Source organism: Bufo gargarizans, chromosome 6, assembly GCF_014858855.1.
Source record: "Bufo gargarizans isolate SCDJY-AF-19 chromosome 6, ASM1485885v1, whole genome shotgun sequence".
NCBI lineage: Eukaryota > Metazoa > Chordata > Amphibia > Anura > Bufonidae > Bufo > Bufo gargarizans.
Genome location: NC_058085.1, coordinates 13,395,563 through 13,412,751, shown reverse-complemented (window position 1 = coordinate 13,412,751; position 17,189 = coordinate 13,395,563). Strand labels below are relative to the sequence as shown.

The 17,189-nt window shown below is 43.6% G+C and overlaps 3 non-coding genes and 1 pseudogene across 3 annotated transcripts; all 4 read left to right on the top strand.

Annotated features, from left to right (window-relative positions):
- The first annotated feature begins 3,426 nt into the window (after window positions 1-3,426).
- On the top strand, window positions 3,427-3,621 carry LOC122942761. Its single transcript, XR_006390697.1, has one exon. It is a non-coding gene; the product is annotated as a U2 spliceosomal RNA (small nuclear RNA).
- A 1,316-nt stretch (window positions 3,622-4,937) lies between these two features.
- On the top strand, window positions 4,938-5,130 carry LOC122942664. Its single transcript, XR_006390627.1, has one exon. It is a non-coding gene; the product is annotated as a U2 spliceosomal RNA (small nuclear RNA).
- Window positions 5,131-11,343: 6,213 nt separating this feature from the next.
- Window positions 11,344-11,512, top strand: LOC122942728 (annotated as a pseudogene).
- Window positions 11,513-14,040: 2,528 nt separating this feature from the next.
- Window positions 14,041-14,233, top strand: LOC122942873. The gene has a single exon (XR_006390748.1). It is a non-coding gene; the product is annotated as a U2 spliceosomal RNA (small nuclear RNA).
- Window positions 14,234-17,189: the final 2,956 nt, after the last annotated feature.

Here is a 17,189-nt window from a genome sequence, read left to right as displayed (position 1 = left end):
AGATGCGCGAGTACAAGCGCACGTTGGTAGACGCGCTACTGAGAGCATTCCCAAATGTCACAGGGGAACAAGTGGAAGCCCAAGGCCAAGGCAGAGAGGAGCAAGAGGTCGCCAAGGCAGCTGTGTCACGGCCAGCTCCTCTGAGGGCAGGGTTAGCATAGCAGAGATGTGGAAAAGTTTTGTCAACACGCCACAGCTAACTGCACCACCACCTGATACGCAATGTGTTAGCAGGAGGCAACATTTCACTAACATGGTGGAACAGTACGTGTGCACAGCCCTCCACGTAATGACTGATGGTTCGGCCCCATTCAACTTCTGGGTCTCCAAATTGTCCACGTGGCCAGAGCTAGCCTTTTATGACTTGGAGGTGCTGGCCTGCCCGGCGGCCAGTGTTTTTTTTCTGAACGTGTATTCAGCACGGCAGGGTGCGTCATTACAGACAAACGCAGCCGCCTGTCTACAGCCAATGTGGACAAGCTGACGTTCATAAAAATGAACCAGGCATGGATCCCACAGGACCTGTCCATCCCTTGTGCAGATTAGACATTACCTACCTCCCCTTAACCATATATTATTGTACTCCAGGGCACTTCCTCATTCAATCCTATTTTTATTTTCATTTTACCATTATATTGCGAGGCTACCCAAAGTTGAATGAACCTCTCCTCTGTCTGGGTGCCGGGGCCTAAATATATGCCAATGGACTGTTCCAATGTTGGGTGACGTGAAGCCTGATTCTCTGCTATGACATGCAGACTGATTCTCTGCTGACATGAAGACAGATTCTCTGTTACGGGACCTCATTCCTCTGCCTGGGTGCTGGGCCTAAATATATGCCAATGGACTGTTGCAGTGGTGGCTGACGTGAAGCCTGATTCTCTGCTATGACATGCAGACTGATTCTCTGCTGACATGAAGCCAGATCCTCTGTTACGGGACCTCTCTCCTCTGCCTGGGTGCTGGGCCTAAATATATGCCAATGGACTGTTCCAATGTTGGGTGACGTGAAGCCTGATTCTCTGCTATGACATGCAGACTGATTCTCTGCTGACATGAAGACAGATCCTCTGTTACGGGACCTCTCTCCTCTGCCTGGGTGCTGGGCCTAAATATATGCCAATGGACTGTTGCAGTGGTGGCTGACGTGAAGCCTGATTCTCTGCTGACATGAAGCCAGATCCTCTGTTACAGGACCTCGCTCCTCTGCCTGGGTGCTGGGCCTAAATATATGCCAATGGACTGTTGCAGTGGTGGCTGACGTTTAGCCTGATTCTCTGCTATGACATGCAGACTGATTCTCTGCTGACATGAAGACAGATTCTCTGTTACGGGACCTCTCTCCTCTGCCTGTGTGCTGGGCCTAAATATATGCCAATGGACTGTTGCAGTGGTGGCTGACGTGAAGCCTGATTCTCTGCTGACATGAAGCCAGATTCTCTGTTACAGGACCTCTCTCCTCTGTCTGGGTGCCGGGGCCTAAATATCTGAGAATGAACTGTTCCAGTGGTGGGTGACGTAAAGCCAGATTCTCTGCTATGGGACCTCTCTCCAATTGATATTGGTTAATTTTTAATTATTTTATTTTTATTTTTATTCATTTCCCTATCCACATTTGTTTGCATGGGATTTACCTACATGTTGCTGCCTTTTGCAGCCCTCTAGCCCTTTCCTGGGCTGTTTTACAGCCTTTTTAGTGCCGAAAAGTTCGGTTCCCCATTGACTTCAATGGGGTTCGGGTTCGGGACGAAGTTCGGCCGAACTTCTCGAACCCGAACATCCAGGTGCCCGCTCAACTCTAGTGATGAGGGTAGTAGTCATTCCAGAGAGTGGAGGTAAGGATGTGCGTGTGATTGGGTATATGGATGACGTGACTGTAGTATGTAAGTCAATGGCAGCAGTAAGAAGGTTGAAGTTATTGATTGAATGTTTTTGTTTGATGAGTGGATTTAAGTTAAATGTTGATAAAAGTGAGTGTAAGTTTTTTGGGGGATTGGAGAGAGAATAATATACGAGTATGGCCGGTGCGAGAGGGTGGTATGGAAATACTAGGTGTTATATTTGATGAGGATTTGTATGGAAAAGAGAGTTGGGAGAGGGCAACTGTTAGGATACAAAACCAGATAAACTTTTGGTCTACTAGGACTTTGTCTATGGAAGGTAGGGTATTAGTTATTAAATCAGTTATTTTACCCATTTTGTTATATATTAATTATGTTTTTCCCCCACCAGATCGTGGTCTGGCAACAATTATCAGGATGGTTTTCTGTTTCTTTTGGAATTCGAAAGTGGAGAAATTGAAACGCGAAAAAGTGGTGAAGAAGAGTGAATGGTGGGAAAGGTTTGATGAATATTGAAAGGTTCTTGGCAGTTAAGTATGTGAGTTTTTGTGTAACTGTTAGTATGAAAGAAAATGTGTATGGTTGCATGTTGGTAAAGTATAAATTGATGGTGACTGATTTAAGAGTGCCAATAAGTTTTGACGCTCCGTGGTTTTATCTAAGGATGGAGAGGTGTATTAGGAGGAATAAACTAATGGATGTGAGTTAGCAGGACTGGTGTGAAAGTAGCAAAGTTATGGAGAAATTGGAAGCTAGAGAGACTGTGGAATATATGAGTGGATTGACAGAAAATGAGATTAAGCGTGTATGGAAGAGTGTATGGAAGAATGTGTGCAACAAGGAATTAACAAATAGGCAGAAGGATATGGCATGGGCAGTAACTCATAAGTGACTGCCAACGAGGGAGTTCCAACGCAGGAGGAGGATTATAGATAGTGAAGTGTGTCCAAGGGTTGGATGTGGAGGGTGTGAGAATTATGTACATTTACTTTGGGATTGTAAGTTTGCAAAGAGTGTTTGGGGAAGAATGGGTAAATTGGTGAAAGGATTGACTGGGGTTGAAATACTGACCTTTTATATAATGATGTATGGTTTGTGTGGAATAAGTAGAGAGAAAGCGAGAGTGTTGTGGTTTATTGTTAATTGTGTGAAAGAGGTTCTATGGGATGTACGTAATATTTTTGTGTTCAGACAGAATGAGGTTGCAGTGGATGAATGTTTGGGCATTATCCGAAGTAGGTTGTTTCTTTATGTACTTTGTGATAGGGAAAGGATGGGTACAGTAGACGCCAAAGGTGTCTGGAAGTTCAAAAAATGGCGGTTCTGGTTATAATAAGTAATTGTGTTTTTTTTTCTTTCAGAAAAAAGGGAAGTTATGAGAAAGTCAAAGAATGGTTAAATGTTTATTTTTGTGGGGTTATGTGGAAGGTGGGGTTTAGTGTGATAAGTCTTGATATATTAAGTGTTATGTTGTTGTATTACTGTATGACTTTATGATTGTTTGTTGTGCTTTTGTGGAGCCTAAAATGTAGACCGCACTGATATTTTCGTATTGTATTATAACCTGGTTTATGTTGTGTATTTTGTTACTTTTCAAATAAAATAAAAAAAATAACAAAAATAAATAAATCTGTTCTTATCAGTTTAATATCTGATACGTCCCCTATCTGGGGACCATATATTATGGATTTTTTGAACAGGGAGATGGAAAAAGAGCTTGCTCTGTCCACTCCATGCATTGACCTGGTATTGCAGTACCTCCAGGACCGATGCACCCCTTCTAATACAGTATAAAAAAACAGAATGAAATTGAGAGATGAATTGCAAGCATCCTTCCAGCAAGCAAGTGGAAAGATGCTGTGTCCTGCCTCAGGAGTCTGCACTTCAGCTTCTCCTCTGCCCAGTCAGTGCTGTGCTGCTTTCTGCGTACCTGCATCTAGTCTGTCAATCTCCTAATTGCATCAGCTGTGGGTTTGTTCCAGCACCATGCAACCCAGCCCGCCAGTCTCCTCACACCCCAAATCCAATTAAGACTGATATCTTAGCATGGTGTTCCCTCCATCTGACCGTATTTTTAAAAAAATTTATAAAGCCTGTTTTAATTTCTTCTGGGGTTCCAAGATGGACAAGTTGCGAAGAGATACGGTAATGCTTCCTAAATGTAAAGGTGGAAAAGATTTTACTGATATTAAAACGTTTCTTTTAATTAAGTATTTGAACTCCTGTTTAAATGCCCTTTTTAAAGACAACTATTGGTCGTATTTTATTCGTTATAATACTGGGTATTTTATGAGGAAGTTTGGATGGTTTAAAACGGTTTTAAATTCTCCTTATTCTTTTAATTTATCTATTTCTTATAAGATTTTAGAAAAAATTAACGAATACTTTTAATCTAGGTCAAAAGAGGGTTGAGGTTTTAAAAAACAGTAGAATGATTTTAAAAGATATTAATGATGAAAAATTGATGGCCCCTATTAAGAATTTTAATGAGAATAAATGCAAGCAGATCTGGAAGGATGTTAATGTGAACTATTATTTTACCACACAGAAGGACCTGGCCTGGAGCTGCGTACACGAGTATCTTCCATGCCGGGCATTCCAGCATCGAAGAGGACTGACAAGCACCGCGGAGTGTCCTAGGGGAGCATGCAGAGAGGAAGAGGACATTTTTCACGTATTTTGGTATTGCTATTTTGCTCAGAAAATATGGATAAAGATGCTCCCCTTGATGAAGAAAATAACAGGACTGAAAGTGCTAACTATGGACGGTGTCTTTTATGGGTGTCTGGAGTGCCCTTCAAGAATCAAAAAGACTATGGCATGGAAGATCACAAACTGTGTTAAAGTAGCTCTATGGTCGGCCCGGAATATTTTATGTTTTAAACACAACGTTATTACATAAGAAAATGTTTTAAAAATGGTTTTAGATGAAATGTATGATTATTATTTGGTTGATAAAAAAGAACGCCTTTTATGTGCCACAAGTGTTTTTTAAGGGAATGGGGCTCTATTATATGATTTTATAAAACCTGTAATTTTCTTTGTAAAAATGATTTTATAATATTTATGTAATGTAAAATTTCATTGTTTTTAATAAACGATTTTTACCCATAGATGGGTAAATATCAACAAAAAATCTGTTCTTATCAGTTTAATATCTGATACGTCCCCTATCTGGGGACCATATATTAAATGGATTTTTCGAACAGGGAGATGGAAAAAGAGCTTGCTCTGTCCACTTCACGCATTGACCTGGTATTGCAGTACCTCCAGAAACGGTGCACCCCTTCTAATCCAGTATTAAAAAAAACTGAATGAAATTGAGAGATGGATTGCAAGCATCCTTCCAGCAAGCGAGTGGAAAGTTGCTGTGTCCTGCCTCAGGAGTCTGCACTTCAGCTTCTCCTTCCTCTGTGAGGGCTGTGCTGTGCTGCTTTCTGCATACCTGCATCTAGCCTGTCAATCTCCTAATGGCATCAGCTATGGGTTTGTTCCAGCACCAAGAAAACCAGCCAGCCAGCCTCCTCACACCCCAAATCCAATTAAGACTGATGGTTTAGTTAATTGGCTTATCACCTGAATGAAGTGTTTGGATATCACCTGAATGAAGTGTTTGGATATCACCTGAATGAAGCGTTTGGACCTCCACGCACCTTGGTTTTGATTTGGGCCTGTTGTGCACACCCTTGACTCTTTTGTATTTTTGTAGCAAGTTGTCTGGATGTAACCATTTAGCTTTTCCAGTGCTGTAATAAAAAATAAAGTTTGCCTGTGTCTCCCTCTTGTGGATCTTTTGAACTGGATTACTTGAAGGCTAAAAAGTAGTCCAGCACTTCCTATGTATCAGCAGCAGCTGGATGGACCTACCTTGTCTGGACAATGGACGGAACACTGCACGTGTCACAGGAGGCTTGTCAGGTCAGAGGTCAAGTAAGGTCAGGTCAGTGGATGACATTACAAGGGCCCTGACGGAACACTCAACAATGAGGCTCTGACATCACAATCAACAATGCATACACCTTTTTTTTTTTTGCACTACTTCTCAATTCACTCCTTATCATTTTTTTCTGCTTGGCGTGCTTTGGCACCAGGAATTGCGTGCAAAGAAAAGGTGTGGCCAAAAGTGGTGGGCGAAGCTATGCAGATGGCAAAACGAAGAGGAGCATGCTGGTGATTCCTGAGCGTAGGACGCACGTTTTCCCTGGTTTGTGAGAGAAAGAAGCCTCCCAGACTGTGTGTGCAGCTGGGGCCTGTAGGCTATCGCCTTCACAAGTGTTCTGAATTGTGGACCATCGGCCTGTAGGCCGAACCCTTTTCTGGTTATCGCTTCTCGGTTTTTGGCTAAGATCAAGTGTATGTGTTTTTGATTCTGCACTTGGTCTTAGTTGAGGGCACTCGGGTACTCCTCTCCTCGGCCTTGTGGGATCGTCCGGGAATTTATTCCCGGGCTTCACTTACTTGCTGCTATTGGGGAGAGGACTTAGTCCCAGGGTAACGAGTTGCGATCCCCGGCCTTCTGGTGGTTTTATACTTTCCAGAAGGTGCAGCCTCGGACCAGGGCGTTGCTGCTGCCAGGCAACTATGGACGGCGATTCCGGCTTTGTGCCGGAATACGCCAGGCTCAAGAACTCGGTGAGGATCCTCTTTACCGGAGGTGTTCACCAGGACATGAAGTCGGAGGTGCTGTGTTTTATCGTGGAGACCGTGTTGCGGGATACGTTGCGAGTACGGACACACGAGATCCTTGCAATCCAGGACTTCCCTAAGCGAGGTATTTATGATGTTACCTTTGTGGGGGACTAAATTTTCCGTGATGCTTTGAAAAGAGCTGAGGAAATGAAGGATGATTCCAGGCTTCAGGGTATCCGGATTGTTGAGCACGCCTTCGACTAGAAAAAACTCGTAGTGATTAAAATGTACTCCCCTTATGTGGACCAAAGGGAATTAGAGACATTTTTATCTCTGTATTTCAAGGAGGTCCTATATAGAGGGAAAGTGATGAACGAGTGTGGCATCTGGACATCAAAATGGAAGTTTTTAGTAACTTTTATCAAAGACGCCACATTTTATTCCAGAGTAAAGTTACCACCTGCCCGTTTTAAACTGGGACAAATTAATGGCGACCTCTTTATATGGGGATGCTAAAATTCTGCAGAACCTGTGGGGTATATGTCCATACTAATGAGGATTGCGAGGCACAATGCAGAAATTGAGGAAGCACCCAACACTCCAACAAGGAATGCCCACACAGTAAAAAGTGCACCTTTTGCCAGAGTGTTGGCCATTTATATCGTTTTTGTCCCCACAGAAAGGCAGAGCAAGAACCAGCTGACCAGACCCGCCCTCAAGGAGAGGAACAAGCAATGGATGAAGAGGTAAGGCAGGAGGCCAAGGCCCCTGGGGCGAGTGGTGAAGGGGCCGCAACCGAGAGTATGCAGCAGGAGTGCTCGGGTGGTCCAATAAACGCAATAGAGAGGCGAATTAACAAGAGAAAAGCCGAGGTTGAAGTGAGGGTAAGAAAACCAGTGACTCCCCAAAAGGTTGGACGTTCGGGGGAGTCCGGGCAACCTCGGCAGCCTGGGTCTCCTAGTTCCTATATTAGTCCTGAAGATGGTTCTTGGGCAGAGGTGGTTGGAAAGGGAAAAGGGCGGGGGAAAAATGGGCGGTCTCCAGATAGGGGGCCTGAGGAGCCGATGGAAACGTCTGGCCAGCAAGATCAGGCAGACGTGGCTCCTCATGTAGCCTCCCCCTCGCCTGGTAAGGTGGTTGGGGAGGCGAGTGCCTCCTTGGGGACCCCCTATTCCCTTCCCTGTGCGCAACCTCCCCCTGAAGAAAGGCCTGGCACCTCCCAGTGCCCGTAGGGGGGAGCATCGGAACCAACCGGCGACCTCAACGGTCAAGGAATAGAGACCCAGGTAAAAATTTCTCAGGCCGGATTACCAGACTACCCGAGCATGGCTGCAGGCCCCTGCCTGAGCGACGGAAGTTCCTCTCCTGAAGGCTCCCTAATTACCATCGGTTCAGAGGGCGGGGACGTGAGTTCAAGTGAGTGTTCTGGTTATGCTGGTATCTCCTAAACATCTACCATGGATGCTAACTTAAAAGGAATTTCCCTTAATGTGCGGGGCGTCAAGTCTAAGCATAGACGGGTTGCTCTTTTTAACTTTTTAACAACGTTTACAGCATCCGTGTTTTTTCTGCAAGAATGTGGCATTCCCCATATGAGCTCTTATGAGAGCTACAAAGAAGATTGGCAGCACGGACCATCCATCTGGTCTGGATCTAACGAGTCCAGATCAGGTGGGGTCGCCATTCTTTTTAAAGGGAACGTTCAAATTGATGGTTTTAATGAAATTTTACCAGGTCGTATTTTATTGGTTAAAGCTTTTATTGATGGTGTAAAATGGCAGTTTTTTAATTTTTATGGGTCACCTGATAAAAATGAAAGGGCAGACATGTTAGAAATTTTATCTAATTTTATTACCTCGTCTGACCCTTGTATTATTGCAGGTGATTTTAATTGTATTATGAAAGGGGAACGCCGGCTGACTAGCTCCACTAGTAGAAATTACGATAAAACATCTGGGATGTTGAAAAATCTCGTAGATGATTTTAACCTATCTGATGTTTATAAAGATTGTAATAGAGGCATCCCAGAGGCAGCCGGCGTGACCTGGAGTAATGTCAATTGCAGTTCTAGGATTGATTTTATTTTTTGTAATAATCACCTACTGCCTTTTAAATGTGAAGTTTTAACCAATGTTTTTTCTGATCATAAGATTTTATCGTTTGTTCTTAAGCATGACCTGAATAAGGTCCCTAGTAAAAAAAATAGTGGAAGTTAAAAGTTTCCCTTTTAGATGATCCACAGATCATTTTAGATTTTAAAATCTTTTATGAAAAATGCAACCGGGTAAGGAGTTCAAATTCTTCCACTAGCTCTTGGTGGGAGAAAATGAAAAAGAAAATTTAAAACTTCTTTATTGAAAAGAGCATCCAGAGAGCCAAAGAGAGAAAAGATGTTTTTAATAGTCTCAATACCCGGTTGCAGACATTATCTAAGTTCAGGGATAATGGTATTGATGTTAAACTAGACATAGAAAATCTCAGAAAAGAGATTACCAAATATCTGGAACAGAAGGGCAAAGAAATAATTTTTAGATCTAGAGTCAAACACGTTGAAAATAACGAAACCTGTTCCAGATTTTTTTTTTTTAAAGATTTACAACAAAAAATATACCATTATCGAAATAAACGGTGAAAAAGATATGCAGAGCATTTTAAATAAGGTACACCTCTTTTATACTGAACTTTTTAATGTAAAATCTGTAGATCAGTCCCTTTTAGAAGGCTCACTGAAGGAGGTCACTGCTGTTTTAGATCCTCTCTCACAGCAGGTTTTATGCAGGAGCTGACTGAGCAGGAGGTTTACTTGGACCTTATGTAAAGTTTTATGACCTTTTTAAAAATGATTTTTTTTTAACCTTTTTAATGAGGTTTTTAAGTCAAAAACTTTACCTGGATCCTGGAAGAAGGGTGAGGTCTCCTTACTATATAAAAAAGGTGATTAAAAAATGTGGAGACCAATAACCCTTCTGAATGCCGATTACAAGATCATGGCGAAAATTTGCGCGAACAGACTAAAGAAAGTCATCTCCAAAACGATCCATAACAACCAAGCCTGCGGCATTCCTGGGAGAAGCATATGGGACAATCTAAACCTGATAAAAGACTGCATTGAAGACACAAAGACAAGAGAGGGTAAATTAGCCATTTTATCTATTGATTTTGAAAAAGCCTTTGATCGTGTCTCCCATTTTTATCTTTTTAAGGTTTTAGAAAAGATGGGTATACCAGAAGGTTTTTTATTGTCTCTTAAAGCATTTTATAATAACTGTACAAGTAGAATTTTAGTGAATGGTTTTAAGACACAGGACATCATTTTAAACTCCGGAGTAAAGCAGGGGTGTCCCCTATCCCCACTGCTTTTAATCTGCGCGTTAGAGCCTCTTTTATGTGCGTTACAGAAGGATAAAGAGATCCGTGGAGTCCCCCTGCCCGGTGGAGGGGGACTCGAGGCTAAAGCAGTGGGGTATATGGATAATGTTGCGGTATTGTGTAGGGACGCCCCGTCGCTCCGGAGAACTCTAGATCATATTCATTTTTATTGCTGTGCTTCTGGTTTTAAAATAAACCTTAATAAAAGTAATATTTTGAACATTGGTGGTATGGTTTTACGAGATATTGACGTTCCTGTGTCTGATTCTATTACCATTTTAGGTGTCTCCTTCAGTGAACTCAATAACATTTTTTATAGCTGGGGCATTGTGGAAAATAAGGTAAAACAGAAAATAAGTATGTGGAGCATGAGGAAACTTACGATACAGGGGAAAATTTTAATTATTAAAATTATTATTTTACCCCTTTTATTGTATTTAAGTGTGGCGTTTCCCCCTCCCGTAGATGTACTCAAAAGAATTACCAAACACTGTTTTACCTTTTTTTGGAACTCCAAAATGGAAAAACTGAGAAGAGAATACGTAATAAAAACAAAAGATAAAGGTGGCAAAGATTTTCCGGATTTTAATAGGTTTTTATCAATAAAGTATTTCTGTTACTGTTTTAATGCTCTTTTTAAAGAACACTTCTGGTCTTATTTTATACGTTTTAATACTGGTTATTTTATGCATAGATTTAAATGGTTTAAAACAGTTTTATCCATGCCTTACTTTTTTAATTTGCCAGGAAACTATACGATTTTTCGAGAAAAAGAGTATCGAAGAATTAAAAAACAGCAAAAAGTTAATAAAAGATCTAAGAGAAAAGGAGATGACGTGCGATATAAGTAATTTTAGAGAAGAAGCATGTAAGACAATATGGAAAAATATTAATGCCTCCTATCTTTTTAATTCCCAGAAGGACTTTGCCTGGAGCTGCATTTACCAGTGTCTTCCATGCCGGCCATTCCAGTACCGCAGGGGATACGTAAGGTCTGCCATCTGCCCAAGAGAAAGGTGCCAAGACGACGAGTCAACTGAACACTTGCTATGGACCTGCGGCTTTGCAAGAGAGTGCTTCCGCTGCAAGGGTGCTTCCGCTGATAAAGAATATGGCAGGCCTAAGAGACATTACTTACAACATGATATTATACGGATCCCTGGAATGCCAAACAGCCTCTGAAAAGGCTGTGGCATGGAAGACGGTGAACTGCGTAAAAGAAGCTCTATGGAAAGCTAGAAATATCTTAGTTTTTAAACATGATATTTTAACAGTCGATTATGTCCTGGGATTGTGTTTTAGTAAGATGTATATTTATTTTTTAATTGACAAAAAAGTTAATACCACCGCAGAAAGGATATGGTTTTTAAGTGAGTGGAATTCTAATATATGATTTTATTCCTCCTACCATGTTTTTGTAACTATTTGTTTTTTTCTTTTTGTAATATTGTGAATTTTGTGTTGTTATTCTTTTAATAAATATAGTGTCCCTGCGAAGGGATAGTCAACTTAAAAAAAAATCTGTTCTTATCAGTTTAATATCTGATACGTCCCCTATCTGGGGACCATATATTAAATTGATTTTTTGAACAGGGAGATGGAAAAAGAGCTTGCTCTGTCCACTCCACGCATTGACCTGGTATTGCAGTACCTCCAGAACCGGTGCACCCTTTCTATTCCAGTATGAAAAAACTGAATGAAATTGAGAGATGGCTTTCAAGCATCCTTCCAGCAAGCGAGTGTAAAGTTTCTGTGTCCTGCTGCTGCCTCAGGAGTCTGCACTGAATTTCAGCTTCTCCTTCCTCTGTCAGGGCTGTGCTGTGCTGCTTTCTGCATACCTGCTGCATCTAGTCTGTCAATCTCCTAATTGCATCAGCTGTGGGTTTGTTCTAGCACCAAGCAACCCAGCCAGCCAGTCTCCTCCCTCACACCCCAAATCCAATTAAGAGTGATGGCTTAATTGATAGGTTAATTGGCTTATCACCTGAATGAAGTGTTTGGATATCACCTGAATGCAGTGTTTGGACCTCCACTCCACGCACCTTGGGTTTGATTTGGGCCTGTTGTGCACACCTGGGCAGGCTGCTGAGTTGTTCCTGTGAATTGACCCTTTTGAAGCAAGTTGGCTGGATGTAACCAATTTTGCTTTTCTAGTGCTTTAGTAAATAAGTAAAGTTTGTTTGCCTATGTATCCCTCTTGTGGATCTTTTAAACTGAATGACTTGGAGGCTAATAAGTAGTCCAGCACTTCCTATGTATCATCAACAACTGGACCTACCTTGTCTGGACAATGGACGGAACACTGCACGTGTCACAAGAGGCTTGTCAGGTCAGAGGATGACATCACAAGGGCCCTGACGGAACACTCAACAATGGGGCCATGACATCACAATCAACAATGCATACACTTTATTTTTATTTTTTTCTTCACTACTCTCCATTCACTCCTTATGAGTTTTTCTGCTTGGCGTGCTTTGGCACCAGGAATTCTGTGCGAAGAAAAGGCGTGACGAAAAGTGGTAGGCGGAGCTATGCAGATGTAAAACACGAAGAGCAGCATGCTGGTGATTCCTGAGCGTAGGACGCACGTTTTTCCTGGTTTGTGAGAGAAAGAAGCCTCCCGGACTGTGTGTGCAGCTGGGGCCTGTAGGCTATCGCCTTCACAAGTGTTCTGCATTGGGGACCATCAGCCTGTAGGGCGAACCCTTTTCTGGTTATCGCTTCTCGGCCTTTTGGCTAAGATCAAGTGTAGAGATACGCAGGGTCTTGACTAGAAGGTGCCTGGGGTACCTGGCTGCTCAAACTGTGGAGCGGACCCTGGTTTATAGCCAGGGTCTTAACCATTGCTACTATTGGGCAGGCGGCTTAGTCCCCAGGCAACAAGAGGCGATCACCATACCTACCTACTGCTTCGGTGGTGGGTGAGGGACTGCTGAGTTCCTGTGACGTTGACAAGATGGCCGAGATGGACGCGCAGAGTCCTGATTAGAGAGACGTTCCTGACTACCAGAAGGTCAAGAATAGAATTTGTTTTGTTTTGATGGATCCAGAGAAAAGAGAAAGAGGTCTTGATTTTCTTGTAGAAGAGATCCTGTTCCGACTGGTTGAGATCAGAAGAGACTATGTCCTGTCGATGCTGGAATTTCCAAGGTGTGGGCTGTACAACGTGGTGTTTATCACTGATGAGGTCTGCGCAGTGGTTTTAAAGCGACTGGAGCAAGTTGGACTTAACCCTATATTGGATGGAGTAAAAGTGTTGGCGCATTATCCAAGGAGAGAGAGGCTGGTGACCGTTCGTATGTTCAGTAATTAAGTGCCGGAGGAGGACATTTGCACCTTTTTGATGAGGTACTGTGAAAAGGTGGTTTCATGTGGGAAAGTGTACAACAAGTTCGGTTTCTGGACTACTAAACAAATGTTTCTTGTTGTGTTCCTAGAAGATTCTGGAGGGGGAATTATTCTCCCACCAGGACGATTTAAGATTGGTCCTGTAAATGGGGAATTGTTTTTTAACGGCAAGATGGATTTAAAAAACTGTAAAAGATACGGACATTTGAAAGATGAATGCAAAGAGGAGTGGTATTCTAAATGTGAAATGATAGGACACTTAGTAGAAAATTGTGGAAATGTTAGAAAATGTAATTTATGTGGTAATTATGATCATGTTTATGCTGCCTGTCCTGAAAAGAAAAAAGAGGAGAGGGAAAAAGAAGTGAGTAAAAAAAGTAAGAAGAGGAAAGATACCGAGGCGAGTGAAAAAGAAACAAAAATAGTGCAGGAAGTAATAATAAAAAGAGCAGTTAAAGAGACTAAAAAAGAAGAAAAATTAGTTAGAGAGGAGGAGGAGGAAGATGTAAAAAGAGAACATAATAAGAAAATAGCAAAAGAGATGGAGGATTTGAGGAAATTGTGAGTAAACCCAAACACTTTCTTTAAAGCTGTTCGGAGGAATTTAGAAGGAAGGAAAGAGCGTTTTTTTAATTACTGTAAAGTGCATCCTTTTGATCGGGAAGAACTTCCTGTGGTAATAGAGAAAGAAACAGAATTAGAGAAAAGTATATTAAGGAAAATGGCATATTATGCTTGGAAAAGTGGTTTAAACCCTGATTAATATTGAAATTTGTTAAATGTACTGAATATAAGTCAATTTATTTCTAGTGATGTGTGGATGTATAAAATTTGTGTTGGACTATTTGTGCTGTTCTCTTTTTTTCTGTTAATAAAATTATGTTGAAACCTTATCTGTTCTTATCAGTTTAATATCTGATACGTCCCCTATCTGGGGACCATATATTAAATGGATTTTTTGAACAGGGAGATGGAAAAAGAGCTTGCTCTGTCCACTCCACGCATTGACCTGGTATTGCAGTACCTCCAGGACCGGTGCACCCCTTCTATTCCAGTATATAAAAACAGAATGAAATTTAGTGATGGATTGCAAGCATCCTTCCAGCAAGCAAGTTTAAAGTTGCTGTGTCCTGCCTCAGGAGTCTGCACTTCAGCTTCTCTTCTGTCAGGGCTGTGCTGTGCTGCTTTCTGCATACCTGCTGCATCTAGTCTGTCAATCTCCTAATTGCATCAGCTGTGGGTTTGTTCCAGCACCAAGCAACCCAGGCAGCCAGTCACCTCACACCCCAAATCCAATTAAGATTGATGGCTTAATTGATGGGTTAATTTGGATATCACCTGAATGAAGTGTCTGGACCTCCACTCACCTTGGTTTTGATTTGGGCCTGTTGTGCACACCTGGGCAGGCTGCTGAGTTGTTCCTGGGAATTGACCCTTTTGAATTTTTGTAGCAAGTTGTCTGGAAGTAACCATTTAGTTTTTCTGGTGCTGTAATAATAAATAAGTTTGCCTGTGTCTCCCTCTTGTGGATCTTTTGAACTGGATTAATTAGAGGCTAAAAAGTAGTCCAGCACTTCCTATGTATTAGTAGCATCTGGACCTAGCTTGTCTGGACAATGGACGGAACACTGCACGTGTCACAAGAGGCTTGTCATGTCAGAGGTCAAGTAAGGTCAGGTCAGTGGATGACATCACAAGGGCCCTGATGGAACACTCAACAATGGGGGCCCTGACATCACAATTAACAATGCATACTTCATTATTTTTATTTTTTTATTTTTTTTCCACTACTACTCCATTCACTCCTTATAATTTTTTCTGCTTGGCGTGCTTTGGCACCATGAATTGCGTGCAAAGAAAAGGTGTGGCCAAAAGTTGTGGGTGGAGCTATGCAGATGGCGAACACAGAGAGGAGCATGCTGGTGATTCCTGAGCGTAGGATGCACGTTTTCCCTGGTTTCTGAGAGAAAGAAGCCTCCAGGACTGTGTCTGGTGCTGGGGCCTGTAGGCTGTTGCCTTGAGAAGTGCTGCACATTGGCGATAAGCGGCCCCGTTGTCGAGGCCGAGCGGGTTATTGCTTCTCGGCCTTTTGGCAAGATCATTCTTGTCAAAGGAAACTCTGTCACAATGCCCCCATCCTTGAGGGAAGGAATGATCACGATCCTGTATAAGCGGAAGGGGGAGAAATGTGACCTGAAAAACTGGCGTCCCATCTCTCTCCTGAACGTGGACTACAAGATCCTCGCCAAGGTACTGGCCAACCGGCTGAAGGTTGTCATCAGCGGAATCGTCCACCCGGACCAAACCTGCGGCATCCCAGGCCGCAGGATCGCAGACAGCCTCGCTCTTGTGAGAGACACGGTGCACTACATCCAGGACCGCCGTGTTCATGCCGCCCTGGTCAGCCTGGACCAGGAGAAGGCATTCGACCGGGTCTCTCATGAGTTTATGGGCAAGGCGCTGCGCAGGCTAGGTCTAGGCAGGAGGTTCTGTTCTTTTGTTGACCTGATGTACTTTGACATTTGCAGCACGGTGTTGGTGAACGGCTGGAAGACTGACCCCTTCTCTATTAGCTCCGGGGTCAGACAAGGCTGCCCTCTTTCACCTCTCCTTTTTGTTTGTGTTATAGAATCCTTCGCGGAGTCTATCCGGCAGAATGGAGAGATCAGAGGGATCACCGCACCAGGACCTGGACACCACGAGGTCAAGTGCTCGCTGTACATGGATGATGTGACCGTCTTCTGCGCTGATCGGCGTTCGGTGACTGCACTCGTCCAGACCTGCGAGGAGTTCGGACAAGCTTCAGGGGCCAAAGTCAACTGCGGCAAGTCAGAAGCCATGCTCTTCGGGGACTGGCAACTGGCCTCTTCTGCCCCCTTCCCATTTACCATCAAACCAAACTTCATCAAGATCCTTGGAGTCTGGTTCGGGAAGGAAGGCGCAGCCCTCAAGTCTTGGGATGGACGCTTGGCCAAAGTCAACCAAAGAATCGGACTGTGGAGCCTTAGACAACTCACGATTGAAGGGAAAGTACACCGCACAGGCATGGCCCCCTCTTGCCACCGTTTCCAGGGCCATCACCAGGACAGTCTTTCGCTTCATCTGGGGATCTAAGATGGACAGAGTGAAACGAGCCATCATGTACAAAGAGCCCCGCAAGGGCGGAAAGGGCATTCCAGACCTGCCCACTTTACTGCGGATCGCCTTTGTTTGTGACAGCGTTCGTCGGACTCTGAGAACTGCTAACGGCTCTGCGGGCAAGGCTATGTCTCGCTTTTTCCTCCTGCCCCTCTGGAGGGGTCTGGGCTGGGACAAGTGGGACAGCTCCATCCCCTACAACTGGCACGCTCCCTGGTTCTACGGGGACGTCGTCAGGTTTGTGAGGGAACACCAACTGGAGGGCCTCAAGCCCTACTTGTGGAAGCCAAAAACTATCCACAAGCTCATCAGAGCAAAGGATGTGGTGGAGTCAATTCCAGGGATCCACGACGACACCATAGAGACAGTTTGGACTAATGTGTCGTCAAACAGGTTGACCAACGGGCATAAAGACTTATCATGGATGGCCATACAGGGAGGACTGCCAACTCGGTCATTCATGGGTGCCCGCAACCTGTGCAAAACCCGGTACTGCCCCAGGTGCCCTTTCGTAGAGGAAACACCTTACCACCTGTTTTGGGAGTGCCGCTTTGCACAGCGCCTGTTGGATGCCCTGGAACATGAACTCAAAGACTCTGTGCCCAGGAACAGCCTGCAATGCACTTCGGTGCTGTATGGACTATTTCCTGGGATTCATATGGTTGAGGCCATCCAGGAGGCCTGGCGGCTTATGAACTGTTTTAAGGACGCTATTTGGGTCTCCAGGAACCGGCTTATGCTCAGGAGGGAGAACATGTCCGTCCTCGACTGCCGCAGACTTATCCACAGCCTGCTGCGGGATTACAACATCTCTGAGGATGTCGAAGAAGAAGAGGACTGAACCCCTCTCCTTCCCCCCCTCTC